Raw genomic sequence first — 18,556 nt, forward strand, 5'->3', positions numbered from 1 at the left:
CCCATTTACGCAAGTGGCGTTTGGTGTAATCAAAGTACCTTTCCGGTATAAGTGATTTACATGATCTCATGGTCATAAGGACTAGGTAACTATGTATCGAAAGCTTATAGCAAATAACTTAATGACGAGATCTTATGCTACGCTTAATTGGGTGTATCCATTACATCATTCATACAATGATATAACCTTGTTATTAATAACATCCAATGTTTATGATTATGAAACTAATCATCCATTAATCAACAAGCTAGTTAAGAGGCATACTAGGGACTCTTTGTTGTTTACATATCACACATGTATCAATGTTTCGGTTAATACAATTATAGCATGGTATATAAACATTTATCATAAACATAAGATATATAATAACCACTTTATTATTGCCTCTTGGGCATATCTCCAACAGTTTATATCTTGACAATCAGCCCAGAAACTAAGGAAGAAGAAAAAATACCAGATCTACGCAGAGATATCAGATATGTGATATCGATCTAGTTGCACAACGGATATGAAATAAGAGAACTACATGCACGCATATATCTCTTGACGGTACATTTTTTTTAACCTCAGTTCTAATCATGTTACTGAAAAACGAAGACTACATACATGCACGCATATGTTGACAGATTACAGTTATATCTACATTAGAACAATTGGATTATTTTAAAATAAAAGGATTGGAACCAACTATCTTCACACATCAAATTTCTTCTACCATCAACTGAGGAATTCTGGGCATGGACCGACTGGTTCTTACTCTGGATTTTCATGCAAAAGAAATAACATACCTTAAAGTTCAAATTATATACACCGTAATTAGACAGATTGTGCTTCCTTGCGGGCAGACAGGACACATACCACTACCAGGAGGCCATTGACCTAGGATTTAGGCAATCGGAAGTCGGAACTGCAGGAAAGTAGACGAAGTGAATACCTTGAGGGAGAAAACGTGGGAAGCTAGGACTGGCTGGTGGTACTGAATTCGGCCATGCCCCTATTGACGGCGGTTGGGATTCTCGTCGTCGTCGGAGCCAGATTGAGATGAATGGCCTGACCACCGGCATCCGTTGGTTGGACGGGGCAAGCGTGATGATTGGCGGCTGCAATCCTCCATTGGCGGCCTCGGCGTGGAATCACGTGGTCACCTCCGCCTCCGGTGGAGTTTGTGCTGGCGAGCGAGGACCGTAGGCGATGCAGGGAGCACGGCCAGCGAGGGAGGCGACGCTGCTGGGCGGTGGGAAGCGGGGCGCAGGCATTGGGGAGGCGTTCGTGCTAGGGGACCGACCGACCGGCCGGGGCGTCGTGGAGATTGTTTATTGCCATGATTTTAGGAACTAAACCAGCGTGGAGGGGATTACGGAAAAAAATTCCAAGGGGCGTGGGGTGGAGACTGGAGAGGGGAGACCAAATGAATCGGGAGCGTTAGATGTATGAAGATAGACGGCTAAGATCTTATTTTCCAACGCAACTTCGTGTCTTTATAAGTAGTAGAGATTAGACCGAGGTTCGATTTCCTAGGCTAGTGCGCCTAGCGACCAATCTATTCGGTTTGTGATTGACATGTTGGCCGAAAATAACAAATAAATTAAATTAGATGAAAATTAAAAAAGTATGCGAAATTTAAGAAATATTTCATTCATTCAAAGATAATTTACATAGGAAATAAAACAAAAGGAATAACCTAAACCCTAGCAACAGATCATGGCGTTCTCCCTACGTCGGCGTCGCTGGCACCGTCACCTACTCGTCGTCTTTGTCCTGAGTGAGGTCGACAATCATGGGTGGTGTCCATGGCCCTACTACGCCCACGGAGGGTACGTCAATGGCATGTGTTGCGGCGGAAGCGGCGGTGGAACCATCTGCCCTTCCCACGCGGCATGTGGCGACCGTGGTGTAGGTTGTGGCAGCGCCACGTTGTGCTCAGTCACCATTAACCGGACGGCATCGTCCAGTCCCTCCAAGGCCCTCTTGGCCTCGTCCGCCGCCTTGCTGAGATTGAGGTGCCAACCATCGGGAAGGGAGATGTCGTTGTGGTCGATCGCACGGGTCCACCTCTGTCCACCGCCACTGGCACTCCAGCACTAAGACGTAGTGGCGGTTGCGCTCTCATCGAGGGATGCGACAGGTGATACGCCGGCGGCCGACGCCACAACGGTGTGTGGCCTGAAGAAATCTGCCGCACGTGGAGGCGGCGAAAGATTGCGGGCGAAGCGAACGTGTGCCGACGCTGGTGCTAGAAGTGATGAGCGGCGACAATGGCCCGAGGATGAGCCCGCCTCGTTGTTATTCGTCGGCGTCTTCAGCTAGGACGTCATCTTCATCGCAGGTGGTGGCAGTGACGTGATGGTTTTGGCAATGGCGCATGCTGGGGGAGTAGGGGAGACACGGGCGCATGCCAGTGTAAGAAACATGCGGTGACCCTGCATACCACTGCATATTGTAGTATACCAGTCGTTGACATAACATGTACGAAGTACCAATCCGTAAATATTACATCCCTCAAAGTAGTACAACAGAAGCATAGCTGGTCTTTATTTCAGTCACATAATATTACAAACCATATATATATATATATATATATATATATATATATATATATATATATATATATATATCACATTGAAGCTCCTCATATGTCCATAGATGATGACTCCTAGGTTCTAGGTGAATCATACTCAACTTATACAATATAGATCTTAGAAGGTTTAACACCATTCAACTCGAGCAGCTAAATACTATAGAGTTCGTGCTGCTCGACTACTATTACTACTCTAGTTGCTTAAGCTTGGTCTCCTTCTGGAACCTCCCCGGTTCCATACACTATCAGATAGTCAACCCCCTCAACTCCTGCAGAGAGGTCTAGTTCTTCATAGCAGATCCCATCTGCTCCATCTTGCCCTTCAGTGGCCTCCTCCAGGTGATTCAAACAATATAAGCATGGGATTATAAGAGGTATGAGTACGAGCGTACTCAACAAGTTCATTATAGGAAAGAGGTGTTTAATGCACTAGCTACGAAATTAGACCAGAAAGTCTAATACCAATGCAGGTTTTCATAAGCATTTCTTCAAAAGGTTGCTTTTATTCTGAAGAACTATGTCCGTCAGCCTTCACCAGGTGTCTAGAACTTCATGGAGTTTCTTTCCGGCAGCGTTCGCAGTTTCAAAACCCGGAACAGGGAGTGACATGTCACGATTCATTACACTCTGCAGAGGTGTGTTGCTTTACCCAAAAGAGATCTTAACCTTGGTGCCAACCGGGCAGCTTTCCCGTCCACACTTCCTTGGTGTGAGACCCGGTATAAGGTCCTAGCCAATATTGTATTCCTCCGCGACCTCGCACACCCACCCTTTGTTGCAATTCCGTCCTTGGGTCCTCGCCGGTCAGCGTATCCATAGGATACCATCCGACCTCGACTACTGTCAGGTTTCACGAACATGATACCTTCGTCGGTCGTTGCAACCCCTCATAGACTGCATTACCGTGGGGAATTAGAATGGGATCCCCACCCACTGTTTGTTCTCGCAAGACACAACTGCTACGGTAAGCGTATCCGTTAATGTACGAGAGGAAGAAATACAACTAACTACCCCGTCTCACTCTAGATCTTATGGTTAACACGAGTCTTACAGCAGAAGAATCACTGGACGACATTTGTTGTTAATCCTAAATGGATACAAACCCTTGCAATGGAACCTCGACCATACTCATACCATGATTCCATTACCCACCACATATTCATATTCATAGTTATGAAATTAGCATCTTTGCTTTTCATGCAAGAGTGATAAATAAAGTACTTTGCAAGTAATTTGATAAAAATACTCAAAGTAACATGAGCACGTGATGAACTTGCATGGTGACTGCAAGGTAGTGCAGTTGGATTGTTTGGACTGACCCTGGTCCTCTGTTTCTGAAAGATAGCATCATTGTCCGATAAGGGCAATGTTTAAAGATTCAAATATGCATGCTTTTGAATTTTAGGGTTTGTTTCCCCCCTCCCGATGCTTCGTTATTTAAATGTCGAAGGTGGTGAATAATAACAATTAATTATACTCCTTAAGAGTGAAAATAGCTAGTTTCTTGGGATATTTCCAAGAATTGGTTAAGTCCAAGGTATTTTATGGACTTATTCAATTGTCAAAAATTATGAAGTTTATTTATTGAGTAAATAATGATTAATTTCAACCTGCTCCAATTATTCTAACCAATAATTGATCATGATAGAGGATAAAATTTTAAGTGTTTTTCATATTTTTCTCTATTTTTTAGAGTTAATACAATTTATGGATGTATGTCAAAGTTTTTGTTTTAAATGGAATTGTGAAAAGTCCATTTTGCCCCCTGGGCCCACCTGTCAGGGTGAACCCAGTGGGTTGGACTAGACCAACTCGGCCTGGTCCGGCCCACTCGGTCGCACTCTTCTCCTTCCTCGCCCCCGCGTCTAACCCTAACCCGCTGCTCCCGCGACGCCGGAATCGCCATCGCCGTCGCCCAATTATCCCGGCCGTCTCCGACCGTCTCCAGCGACGAGATCGGTCGCGTTCGCTTCGCCTTTCGATGGCGCGGCGCACCCATTGGTCCACGTAGATCTGGGTTTGGTGACCTCCTCCGCTCGCCCCCAACCCTACTGCATCTAGGGTTGCGCGGTGCTCGCAGCGATTCGCCTCACGCCGGCGCTCCTAGTCGCCGTGGTGACGTCGTGCGCCTCGTGGGGCTGTGCTGGAGCGTTTGTGCCTGGCGAACTCCCGGCTTGGCATTGACGTGGCCAGGCTGTGCCGCCACGGTGACGCCGTGGTTTTTCTTCTCCAGTGTGATGACCCAGCGTACCACTGCATGGTGTAGTACACAAGTCGTTGACATAACACAAGTGAAACACCGTTCCACTCATATTACATCCCTCAGAGTGGTACAACAGAAACATATGCGTGTCCAAGGTATGTCTATAGAAGGATACACAAACTGCTTACAGAAGATCAACACAGCCTCCTACTTTATATTGAGGTAAAACTTCAAATAAAGCTCCAGAAGAACGACTCGTAATCTAACTTATTGCTAACCCAAGTTTAAGAGCTACTTGGCTTGCTATAGAAATCTAGCTACTTAGGTGCTACGATTAGGGAAAGATTCTCTTCTATTACTAGTCTAAGTTTCCACTCTAGCTGATACAGAAGTTGACTCCATTGACTTCTTTGATTAGATTCTTCATCTTGTTGCAGTTGACTCCTTTGTCTTCGAGTTCCACGGTAGTTTCTCCTTCGGTGCCTTGATCTAAGAAGGGGGTTCAAATGGGAGGGAAAACTTTCTCTCTCTGTCCACAGATCGGGCCGAAAAAGACAAGATGGCTCCACCTCCCCCTCCTCCTCCGGCGGCTCCAAGGCGATTCCTCTGATCGACGGTGACCTCCTCTGCCTGCTCCGATCATTGTGATCTCCCCCCCAAGGTGATCTTCCCCATGGCTCCTTGCCCCTCTCCTCTTGGTCGTTGGAAGGTTTCCTTTGAATCTCTCTCTGTTGACGGTGTTAGTGCTCTTGGCTCGGGTTTTCTCCTCTTGTGGCCGAAGAACTCGGTTGGCTTTGGTTAATCACAAGGATTCTCCTTTGGTTGGTAAAACCCCGCGTGAGGGTGAAACTTTTACCCCGGATCTTCAATCAGATTTCCTTCCCACCTGGTCTTTGTGACAGAATGCCTTGTTTCACCTCCTGGATTTTCTTCGTTCTCAGATCCTATCTCGATCAGGTGGAGAGTCACCTTCTCTGATTTGGGTAAAATGGATTCAAAAATACCAATGGGTAGATCTCGCTTTCCTTATGTTGAAACCTCATGCACAGAGGCTTACTCTTCTAGACTCAAAGGAGCAGGTGATCTCGGCTAGATCTTTGCTTCAGTGGCGAAAAAGTTGTAACTCGGAAATATTCTGGATTTCAAGGCCCATTCTGTTTTGGTGGGAGAATGTCTTAGCTCTCTTGTCTCTGGCACTCAAGACCCCCCACAAGCCACTGGAGCTAAGGCTCATGTTGCCTCGAGAAGCTTTGTGGATGTAGTAAAGGCTTCAAAACCACCCAATGTTTCATCTCTTCCTGAAGCTCCCCTTGTTCGTTGGAAAGCGGTTTGTTCTCATTTCCAGAATGGCTCCTCATCTTCCCATGCATTCCTTATTCTTAGGCCTCAAGCCAAAAGGTTGGTTCTCCTTGACATGCAAGAGGAAGTGTTGGATGCTAGGTTCCTTCTGGAAAATGAAAAGATACATTCTGGCATGATTCTGGATCTAAAGACACATACTGTGATTGTGGGTGAGCGCATCATTTCTGACTCTCTCGAGTTTGGGGTCAATTTATTAAAATCAGCAAGTTCTACGGTTCATTCCCACAAGTCTTCTCCAGAGAGTTCGCAAGAGGATATTTCTCTGGATTTCTCGGCTGGTATTTCTTTTGAAGCTGCGTGCAAATGTAAGTTTGGCCATTCTGTAACTCTTGCAAATTACTCTCGTAGAAGAGCTTTCCTGCTGGTTGCATCTTTTGGAAGAGCTCGTTTCAAGCTGGATATTCATACTGTTGCCATTGCTTTACAATCATGCTTTGGAGGCTCGCTTCTTGCTATAAAGTTAGGCTTCTCAAAGATAGAACATTTCAATTCTCTCGTGGCCTCAACAATGAGTCGGGTTTGAAATTTACAATAAGTCTAAGATTTCCACCCCTATGTTTGAATTGTTCTTGAATCTATGGGGGAATGGAGGACCAAATTGGTTAATTGAAGAAAAGAATTTTTACAAAGAAACAGACGCTGAATGGCAACTGGTGCAACGGAAAAAATCAACTTCTTTGGGAAATAAAAGGGTTTCTGTTTTTCAGCGCATGCAATCACCGCTTGTTCAGGCAGTCTCCCCTTTTTCAAATCCCTCTTTGCAAACGGCTCTTCCCTCTAATCAAGCCAATCACATTCAAGCTTTTCCCTCTCAGCGAGCACATTCTTTGGCGCAGTTACCGGGCCTGCTACCTTATTTCAAATTTCCGTCATTTAACCCCATTAATTGGCCCGATGAGTCTTACCTTTCCTGGTTCAAGGCCCATGGGCCTGCACCCGCTATCCAGGAGGTTTCCTCTTTTAGAGATTTCTCGTTTTTCCTTTTCGAGAAAAAATCTATTCCTTCCTCTGTCGCTTCTGTCTCCTCGCATTCGCCGCTCTCGACATCTCCGAAACCACCTCCGCCATTACTAGCAGTTGCAGAGCAGGCGGAGGTTCGCCCTCCGACAATGGCCAACATCCCCATTGATCCAAGGCCTTTTGTGCCCCACGGATACCAGATTCAGCACATTGCGGGGAGAGTAGGCGTCAAGCGAGTGGTGGTTCCTCGGCGCCCCAAGGAGCATGAACAGTATGCAATCGCCACCATTGAGCCGTTCCCCGAAGGTTTGGTTCCTTTCCGTAATATTCGAGATGTTCTCCAAGAGTATTTTACAGAAGTTGCTAGAGTGGGCTTTGTTAGTCTCCATTCTTGCCCGTTTGGTGCCGCATATGTACAGTTCAGAAATGTCAGTGATAGGGACAGACTCATTGCTTCTAGCCCTAATCAGTTTGGGGATGTCAATATTTCCTTTGTTAAACATGATGAGGGAATTAATTGGAGAGGTGTCACTTTTAATAGAGATGTCTGGTTGCTTCTTGTTGGCCCACCTCCGGATCACATGACTACCGAAGATCTTAATGCATGTTTTGCTGATATTGGTTCCGTGTTACTCGGGAAAAAGATCCAAACAGAAAAGGAAGAGTTCTTGTTAAAGTTAGGGTCACTGACCTTATGGACATTCCCAAGAGCATTAGGATGACTGAGAGTTCCAGGCCAGAGGCACAGTCCTGGACTTTTCTTGTTGAAATTCTATTAGATAACTTGCTTGGTGGTGGGCCTGCAGATGAAGATCCTCTGCCAGATGATGGTGTGGACCCACACCCTCTCCCTGGGCATGCTCTACCTGTGCCTCAGTTTAATCCTCGCTCCTATGATTCCAGCTCGCACAAGATGACCAAGATAACAATGAGGGATGGGGTCACCGGGCTATGGGGGTACAACAAGACCAACCCCAACCAATGGAGATAGAGCAACAAAGCAGCAGATCAGCAGGAAGAGATGGTTATGGAAGATCAGCAACTTGGACCTCCTCTTCTTGATGTGGACAGCATGGTTAATGTTTCATCTTCGAGTTCTGAGAACTCTGCTGCTTTTGATTCCTCTACTGCTGTTGGTCATTCTGGTGGCTCTATTGATCAAGCTCATTCTGCAACCTCTGAACAGCAGATGGATCAGCCTTCCTTGTCTTTGGGAGAGGGTTTATTTAATATCCTTCAAGCTTATTCTGCTCAGGAAGATTCTGTGCCTATTGCTCCAGAGGAAGTTGCTAGACCCTCTGCTCTTGATCAGAATACACAAACCTTGTCTGCTGTAGATGATGGTTCTTTTCTTCCTTCTGATGTCAACATTGCCTCACCAAATGTAGCTCATTTACAGTTAACCTTGGGCAAAGTGCACACTTTTTTCTCCCCTGTTCCTGAGGAGCATGATCTGTCAAAAAGGATTTCAGCTGAAGGCATGGCCTTATGGGAAAAATACTTTGCCCCAAAATCTGATGATATTGCACATAAGGCTAGTTCATCACTGGTAGACATCCCTGCTAGTTGGTTCAATTTCATAACTCTTATGCTTGTTACCCCTGAAAAATTTGATTGGGCTAAAGGATTTCGTCATCACAGCCTTTGGGATATCATGAAGGAGCCTATGCACAAGGAAGCATCAATTAAATTTGCAATCCCCGATAAATGTGTTACCTCAAAAGCTCCTACATGCTTTTCTCTCACCGAATTGGTGGAGGAGCCCCCTGTGTCTTCTGTGGGTACTCCCAGCACCCCTAAAAGGAAAAGAAGGGATAGTAAGATTGCTCTTGTTGAGTCTGAGGTAAGAAGGAGTCCCAGACTTGTTCTACTAAATGATGGATTTAAAAATCATGACAATTGCTCTGACAAGTATTGTCTCACTTGTAATGCTGCTCCACCTATTACCAACACCAAAGTGGTTAAGAATCTAGCCATGTCTTTTTGTAAGGTCTCTGAAGATGCTGTGGAAAAAAGAATCCTGAAGAAAGGAAAGAACACCTTAGAGGAGAACAAGGCAGCTGCACCCCATGGAGTGATAGGAAGCAAGAAGAGCAAAGCCCCTACCTCAAGTTCTCTGAAAATCAATGAAAAGGGGCAACAAAAGGTCGCTCGTTATTACACAGCAGGCTAAGAAAAATCCTCCAGACTAGTTCTTAATGTATTCACATATATGTACTTTTGGCTACTTTGGGGCTTGCTTGATTCCACTCGAGATTCCAAGACTTGTTAAGTTATGACCTTGTCATGTGGCTTTTGTACTCTGTGAATCTTGTGAGTTGCTATGTTAATGTTGGAGTCATGACAATTGTGTTGATCTTCCTGATGCCTAAAGTACCTCTTTACTTTGGGAAATTTATAATCATATCACCTGGTTTTTATGGATAATTACAAATCTTGGAAAATTATGAATTGGAATATAAGAGGCATTAATTCAGAGAAAAAATGGGTAGCTTTATCCAATAAAATTGAAGAATCAGGCTGTGATATCATTTGCCTACAAGAAACAAAAAGGGAGTCTTTTGACCTATCATACATTAAAAAAATTTGCCCCAAGAAATTCACAAGGTTTGAATTCGTGCCATCTGTGGGGGCTTCTGGGGGTCTGATTATTATTTGGAATGGTTCTCTTTTCAAAGGGGAATTGGCATTTCATAATGAATTCTCCCTTTCGTGAACTTTCGATGTAACTTATCCAATGATTCCTGGATTGTTACTAATATTTATGGACCATGTCAATCAGACAAAAAAGCTGAGTTTATAGACTGGTTTGCAAATATTGACATGCCTCAAGATTCTGATTGGTTAATCATGGGGGATTTCAACTTCATTAGAAGTCCATCAGATAGAAACAAACCTGGAGGAGATTTAAATGACATGCTGCTCTTTAATGAGGCAATTAGTAATCTTGGCATTGTGGAGCTACCACTAAAAGGAAGAAAATTTACCTGGAGTAACATGCAGAAAGATCCACTGCTTGAAAAATTGGATTGGTTCTTTACTTCGCCTCTTGGACCCTTTCATACCCCGCAACATTTGCTTATCCTCCGGTGAAACCCACCTCGCATCATGTCCCATGTGTTGTGGTGTTTAATACAAAAATTCCCAAGGCCAAAGTCTTCAGAATTGAAAATCACTGGATGCAACACAGTGAATTTAAACAGATTGTTCAGGCTGCTTGGAACATTCCAGTCAATTACAAGGATAGTGCCAAAAACATCAATGCAAAATTCAAAAATCTGAGAAGAGGCTTGAAGTTATGGGCAAAAAACCTTCCCTGTCTAAAGAATCTGATCAACAAGGTCAATGAAGTGATTTCTTTGGTAGATACTATAGAAGAATTTAGAACTTTGACAGTGTCTGAATGGGATTTAAGAGATGTCCTCAAAGCACACCTCCTCACACTGTTGCAAAATCAAAAAACTTATTGGCAGCAAAGAGGAAAAATAAAGTGGGTCAAACTGGGAGATGCAAATACTAGGTTCTTTCACTCCAAAGCCACCATAAACTACAGGCACAATTACATCTCCATGCTACAGAATTCAGATCAAGCAGAAATTCATGATCATGAAGGAAAGGCTGCTATTTTATGGCATGCTTTTAAGGAAAGGATGGGCAATTCGATAACCCCGATATGCGCTTTAATCTTGAAGGAATTCTGGAATCCAATGTCACTGAAGAAATGAACAATACCCTACAAGCACCTTTTTCAGATAAAGAAATAGAAGATGTTATCAAAAATTTGCCAAATGATAAATCACCTGGACCTGATGGCTTCAATAATGAGTTTGTAAAGAGTTGTTGGTCAATTATTGCACCAGATGTCAAAAAACTGATCAGTGATTTTCATGCTGGAAACATTTCTTTGGAAAGTATCAATTCATCATATATTACATTAATTCCAAAAACAGATAATCCTATGACTCCTGGTGATTTTAGACCCATCTCCTTACTGAATTGTGTCCTTAAGATCATCACCAAACTGCTGGCTAATAGATTGCAAGACATCATTCTCTCTCTTGTGCACAAAAATCAATATGGATTCCTCAAGAAAAGATCCATACAAGACTGTCTTGGTTGGGCATTTGAATATCTTTATCAATGTCATCAATCAAAAGAGGAAATTTTAATCTTAAAGCTGGATTTTGAAAAAGCCTTTGACAAAATTGAACACTCAACAATTCTTCATATCCTCAAAGCAAAAGGATTTGGTGACAAATGGTTACAATGGATATCTATGATCCTTAGCTCTGGGACATCTGCAGTCATGTTGAATGGGGTTCCTGGAAAGAAATTTTATTGCAAAAGAGGAGTGAGACAAGGAGATCCTCTATCACCTCTGATTTTTGTGTTAGCAGCAGATTTCTTACAATCTGTCTTGAACAAAGCTATGGAGATGAACCTAATGACAAGACCTATTCCTTGTGCATCATGTCCAGACTTTCCAGTGATTCAGTATGCAGATGATACCCTCCTTGTTATGAAAGCAGATGCAAATCAATTACTCTGCCTTAAAGCTATTCTACACTCGTTTGCTGCATCCACTGGTCTCAAAGTAAACTATCTGAAATCAAATATGATGCCAATTAATATGTCCGCGTAAAGGTTGGCACACTTTGCTGCTACTTTAAATTGCAAAATTGGATCACTCCCCTTCACATACCTAGGGCTTCCTCTTGGGATCACAAAACCATCTCTGGAATTCTTCCTTCCCATGGTTCATAGAGTGCAAACAAGACTGGGTGGAATTGCAGACTTTCTCAATTATGGAGGAAAACTACAAATGGTGAAATCAGTACTAGCTTCCCTTCCAATCTTTTATATGTGCTGCCTGGATGTACCAGTGACAATCAAGGATCAGGTTATTAAATACATGAGGCATTGCCTCGTGGAGAAAGAAAAACAATGATGTACAAGCAAAAGGGAATGCTCTTGTCTCTTGGAAAAAAATCATGCGACCAAAAGATCAGGGAGGTTTGGGAGTTCTTAACTTGGAGATTCAGAATAAGACTTTGCTACTCAGGAATTTAGATAAGTTCTTCAATAATCTTGACATTCCTTGGGTGAATCTCATAAGGGACACATACTATGATGAAGACAATATACCAGGAATTAAAATGCAAGGATCATTCCGTGGAAATCACATTTGAAACTCATTGATACTTATAAAGCCCTAGCAAGATGTAACTTGGGCAATGGAAAAACCGCTTTTTCTCGGACAGATTTGTGGGGAGATTATTGTCTGCATCAGAAATTCCCTCATCTTGTCTCATTTGCTAAGAAAACTGATATCTCTGTAAATAAAGTGATGCAAATGGAATTTATCCAGGACCTGTTTCACCTCCCTCTTTCTCAACAAGCATTTGCTGAGTTTGAACAGTTGGAAGAATTATGTGACTCTATACAGATCAATCTGCTTCAACCTGATTCATGGAGTTATATCTGGGGTTCAAACAAGTTTTCTACTGGGCAAGCTTACAAAGTTTTAATTGGAACTCAAAATTCTCCTATATTTTTCACCTGGTTATGGGAATCCTCCTGTCAGCCAAAACACAAATTCTTCTTCTGGCTGCTGTTACATGATAGACTTAACACAAGGAATCTACTCCGGAGGAAAAATTGTAACTTACAAACTTATAACTGTGCAACATTACAATGTAACCAGGAAGAAACTTTAGCTCATCTCGTTCGGAGTTGCCCATTTGCACAAGAATGCTGGTCTTCTATTTGTCCACACATGTCGAACCAAGCAATCAATCATGGAAGCCCTATATGATGTCAAGGACAAGCTGAACTTACCATTTGCAAGTGGAAATTATTGTGATTGCTTCATGGTCCATCCGGATAATCAGAATGAGAAAATCTTTGAAGGACAAACACCATCTTTACAAGCCTGGAAGGCAGTTTTCAAACTAGAGATCTTTTTGCTTTCGTTCAGAATGAAGAAAAAGTGGGAGAATCATTTCAAGACTTGGCTTCATAGCTTCATGAGTCCTTAGCTACCTTTCTTTCTTTCTTTCTTTCTTTCTTTCTTTCTTTCTTTCTTTCTTTCTTTTCTTTCTTTCTTTTCTTTCTTTCTTTCTTTTTTTCTGTACACCTTGTACACATGTAACTTCTTAAATTATTAATAAAAATTGCAGTGGGGGCTTTTTTCCCCACTGTTGACCCTTCAAAAAAAAAATGGGAGGGAATGAGTACGAGCGTACTCAACAAGTTCATATTAGGAAATATGTGTATCATGCACTAGCTACAACCATAGACCAGAAAGTCATAGGCGAATGCAAGTTTTCATAAACATTTCTTCAAAAGGTTTATTTTATTCTGAAAACTATGCCCGTCAGTCTTCACAGGTTGAACAGAACTTCATGGAGTTCCTTTCCTGCCGCGTTCGTAGTTCCCTTCCCGGAACAGGGGGTGACGGCCACAATTTGATACACTCTGCAGAGGTGCGTTACTTTTCCCATAAGAGAACTTATCCTTGATACCAACCGGGTGATCTTTCCCGTCCACACTTCCTTGGTGTGGGGCCAGGTGTAAGGTCCAAGCCAATCACTGCCTTCTCCGCGACCTTGTATACCCACCCTTTTGTCCATCCGTACACCCCCGGTAGACATCTCCCGTTCATACGGCTTTACCCCCGGTGTACTACAGACAATCCCTCATAGACGATAGAGCCTCTCATCACACACGGATGGGGATTTTAAAGGATTTTCCCAACCTACTGCAGTGTTATCTCCAACACCCAGCCAGGCTCCACCAGGTCCGTTGATATGCAAGAGGGAAAGATACAGCTGACTTCCCCAAAACCATTATAGATCTTATGGTCAACGCGATATGTACGGCGCTAGAATCACTGGACGGCATTGGTACTTAGTCCTAGATGAGTAGTACCCATGCAATGGAACCTCCACCATATCAACACATACCATGGTTCCATTGCCCACCACATAGTCATATTCATAATTGGAAAAGTAATATTTTGCTTTTCAATGCAAGAGTGATAAGTATAGTACTTTGCATATAGTTTGATAAAAATAATCAAATGACATGAGCAAGCGATGAACTTGCCTTTCTTGGCTGCAAGATTATGCAGGCAAAAGCTTCGATACGTGATAACTCCAAATGCTGAAATACCGTCATCGTCTGGTAAGGACAATGTTTAAAGAACTGGCAAAGATGCTATAATGCATAGTATGAGATGCAATCGTCCCGAGCCTAACCTAACCTCGATGATTTAGGATGGATGAGTTGTAAATATTTCTTTAGGGTTTGTTGCACTTTTAGAATGGTTCTCAAACAAGGTTATTATTAGGGTTGGTGATATTATAGCATAAACAAGTGATATAATGCATCATAACAATCATATACACAAAGGATTAGTGGTTGCATAACAATACAAGAATAGTTGTCAGTTTTAAGTTCTACAAGTCATGGTTGATAATTACTTATGTTATACTTCAAAAGAATAACTTTTAAAGAACATGTTGATTTAGAAATAGTAAGTATTTCAAATAAGAACTAGGGATTCTATGGTTTGATTGACATTTGTTCTTCAAAAGAATAACTTTTGAAGAACAGGTTAAATAAGAATGAGAACTACTATAATTAGAAGCTAAGGCTTCTAGGGTTTACTATTTAAGTCATTTAATTCTCTAATAAGTGCTAGTTGGTTCTTAAGTAGAATGGGTCTATATGCAGCAAGTATTAGTAGGTTTATTACTATGGTTTCTCCTAGACATCATATCAAAGGATGGTTCAAGGTGATGCTATGAGTTAGGGTTTACTATAACTTCATATTTGCTTCACTAAGTAAGCACTAATGGCTTTTAAATTAGGTGGCTCATTATTTCCTAAATAGAATTTAGTTGAATAGGAGCAAGTAAGGTGGATTGCTATTCAAAATTGGTATTATGGTTGATTACCATTATTCTCCTAAGTAATGATGGTTAAGGTTGAGAACATGCAATTACTAAGTTAAAGTTTATATTTACTAGATCATATAAGACTTACTCAACATGGATGCATGAAATGATAACTTAATCTTGCATTTGAGTTTATAACATCTTAATAAAATATGAGCATGTTTTTATTTGTTTAATCTAAATCCTTAACTAAGGTTAAGTTCCTATGATCACATGTTATAAACCCCTAGGGTTTTAGAGTTGAAAATAATCTAGGGTTTTTCACATAAAATAATAGGGTTAAGATCTTTACCCATATTAGAACTAGGTTTCCAAGTTGTGATACAATTCTTAAAGTAATAATTGGTAATAGAGTTGAAATTATTAATAACTTTGAGGTAGCAATAATAATGGATTTAACATTATATTATTTTTAAAATACTCAATAAAATATGCTAAATACTATTAGGGTTTAGGGTTTTAATGAATAGTTGAAATAATGATCAATTAGGATTTTCATATTATTAAACATAATCATCAAGAAATATTTGTGGTTTTATATGGCATTTTAGTGTGAAGTAATATTTAATATTTTATTTATGTGAAGAACTGAGACAAGAAATTATATGCTTAGTATTTAGGTTTTAATAGTTTTTAAGATTTAAAAATTTAGCCTTCTAAAATTTATAATAAAATTCAAATTATTGTTCTTCTAATTTTAAAATACTATTTTTTCTATTATTATTTTTATTATTAATGCATAGCTCATTTTATGATACTCGCTTTTATTTATTGGTTGCTGTTTTTATTATTATTAACTTAAATGTTTAAAAGGTTTTTTTCCTAACAAATTTAAAATAAGTGGCTAAAATGGGCAGAGCCCAACTGATCCAACCGACCCAAGTCGGCCTGGCCCAACCAACCCACACGGTCGATCTGGCTTGGGTCAAGCCCAACCCGATCCAACCCTCTCGCTCTCTCCTTCATTTCTCTCATCCTCGCACGCACAGTTAGACACGCTCGCACCCAGGCTCCGCCGCTCCGCCGCCGCTTCCTGGCCGCTCTCGGCCAACTCCAACGCCGCCGCGATGGGGCGCTTACTCGCCTTGACGAGCTCTACCCGATCGCCCGTTCGATTTTATTCCCCCCGGCCTCGGTCGCTCGCCCACGACCCCGGGAACCCTAACTCCGCCTCCTGTATGTCCGGCCATCGCCGGCCGCTCCTAGCGCTGCCGTCTGCCAGCGAGATTCCAGCGAAGTCTTCCTCCTCAACCCCCCATTGTCTGGATGCCCTCTGCTCCCCTCACTTGTCTCCGATAGTGGCGCTCCCAGGCGCTGGCGGGATGGCAGCAGTAGCTGCAACTCCGGCGCCCTGCGTGCTGGTGCTGCTCTAGCGCCACCTCGTGGTCGCCCTCCTTTACCTCTAGCAAACCCCTTCCGCCTCCTCCTCTCTGCCACTGTTAACCTCTTCTAGTTATTTTATACTGCGGTGGGTATGTAATGGTGGTGCGGTGCTGTGGTTGGTATGGATCGTGAGACGGTGTCGGTGATGTACTGCTCGTGATGGTGGTGATCTGGTGGTGTGGTGACAACTTCGTCCCCGACGCCGGTTGGACGGTGTCGCCGACGCAACCCCGGCGTCGCCTACTGCATCTACTTCTCTACATTGCTGTGAGCTAAATCATTCTTTACTCCCCTGTCTTTGGTCATAGTGATATGCGATACAATATTGTTGTTTGGGCTAGTTGGCAAAGCTCTTAGCTGTTACTACAGACTATAGCTGGAGCTGTTAAAGCTCGGGTCTATACTGTTGGAGTGCTTAATTGACAGCTTGTTATATCTATATGCTTTTCTGTTTTGCGTTGCTATCGGAACTGAATACTTACTATACTGAAACTCCATATCAGATGCAAATATGTTTGCTACTGGTTTGATCTTGGTACACTTTAAGTGCTTCAGTTTGTTGGCTTAAATCAATTGGCTGCTGGCCATCTATATTATGCTATTATTAAACTATTGGTGGTTTATGTGAGCTTGTTACCTGCTAGTGGCTTTGCTACTGCTAGGGTAATACTTGGCTCTGACTGGATGAATGTCCTGGACCCTAAATAAATTAATGTAGTATGTGGATTAATCATGGCTGCTTATGGTGCTGACCAAATCAAGTGTATATATGGTCCTGGACAGTAGTGTTGTTGGAAAGCACAAAATGAGCTTTGAGTTTCTTGTATATGATCTAGTTGCAAAATAGCTACTAGAAATGATTTTTTCCAGGGTTGGATTTTATTAGTGGATCTAGCTGTCCCTTATGTGATAGTTATAAACTGATAAGAGCAGATCTGGCTTGATCTTGTAGCCTTGCCAATGATGCAAAGGCTGAGGCACAATCTTAATAAGAACAGATGCTATTTATGCCCAATAAACTCTGTGATGAGACTAGCATACCACTTGTATGCATTTCTGAGAGTTTCCCCTACCAAAATGCTTTGAACTAAACTAAAAAGAATATATGCTAGATGATCTAAAGATCAACCTGCGGTAGCAGAGTCGCTAGCTTGTGGTGATGTTGTTCTGGTGGTTAATCCTAATCTGCTGTAACTTGTAGTTGTTGCCATGTTCCTCCTCTCCTTCTTGTTCTTGCTAGCTTCTTGATTTCCTCCAAATATCTTATTGTAAATCAAGTGGTTGTTCTGAAGTGTTCTTGTAGTTCCTAGTGAACTGATGAGAATCCAGTGGTGTATTGTTGTGGTATGCTTTGGTGAAGCCTGAGCCAAATGGTTTGGCTAGCTGTGGCTATGTTGTTTATATAGTGCTGGGATGTTGGCTGTAGGAGTGACAACACACAGTTGCATGTGTGTGTGAGCTGCTTACAGGTGGCCCCCCTCTCCATGTGTATGTGGTCAAATGGGCTTTGCTTACCTCAGGTGCAAGGTACTGTTGGTTTGGTCTTATCCCATACTTGACCTCTAATTTCTCTGTTGCCAAGTGGATATTGATTGGTGGTCTATATTGCTGGTTAATTATTAGTGGCTAATAATTCATACTGACCATCAATGTCAGACATGGTTCATTTATATATGCATTTGTGGGCTTAGGATCATACTGGCCTTTCTATGCCAGACATGATCCATGCTATATACTTTTGGCCTTAAAGAAATTAAGCTAGATTAGAGGGAAACTTAATTTGTTGCCTTGATGCCCCCAAATAAAATGGATCACTCAATGTTGCCTTAGTTCTCTTGTATGATATGGATCATAGACTACCACTTGTCCCTGGTTGCTTTCTAGATTAATGCCTCATGCTCCTTCAATGATCCAATTGCTCTTGATGTTGCCTTTGAAAAGTTTTATCCCTCTAATCACCATTTGAGTATTAGGAAAAGTTCCTAATACTCCATAGCTTGTTTCTAACATTAACATTGCCTCACCAATGGTGAGTGATACGTCTCAAACGTATCTATAATTTCTTATGTTCCATGCTAGTTTTATGACAATACTCACATGTTTTATATA

Source organism: Lolium rigidum, chromosome 4 (assembly GCF_022539505.1).
Source record: "Lolium rigidum isolate FL_2022 chromosome 4, APGP_CSIRO_Lrig_0.1, whole genome shotgun sequence".
In the NCBI taxonomy this organism is placed as follows: Eukaryota; Viridiplantae; Streptophyta; class Magnoliopsida; order Poales; family Poaceae; genus Lolium; species Lolium rigidum.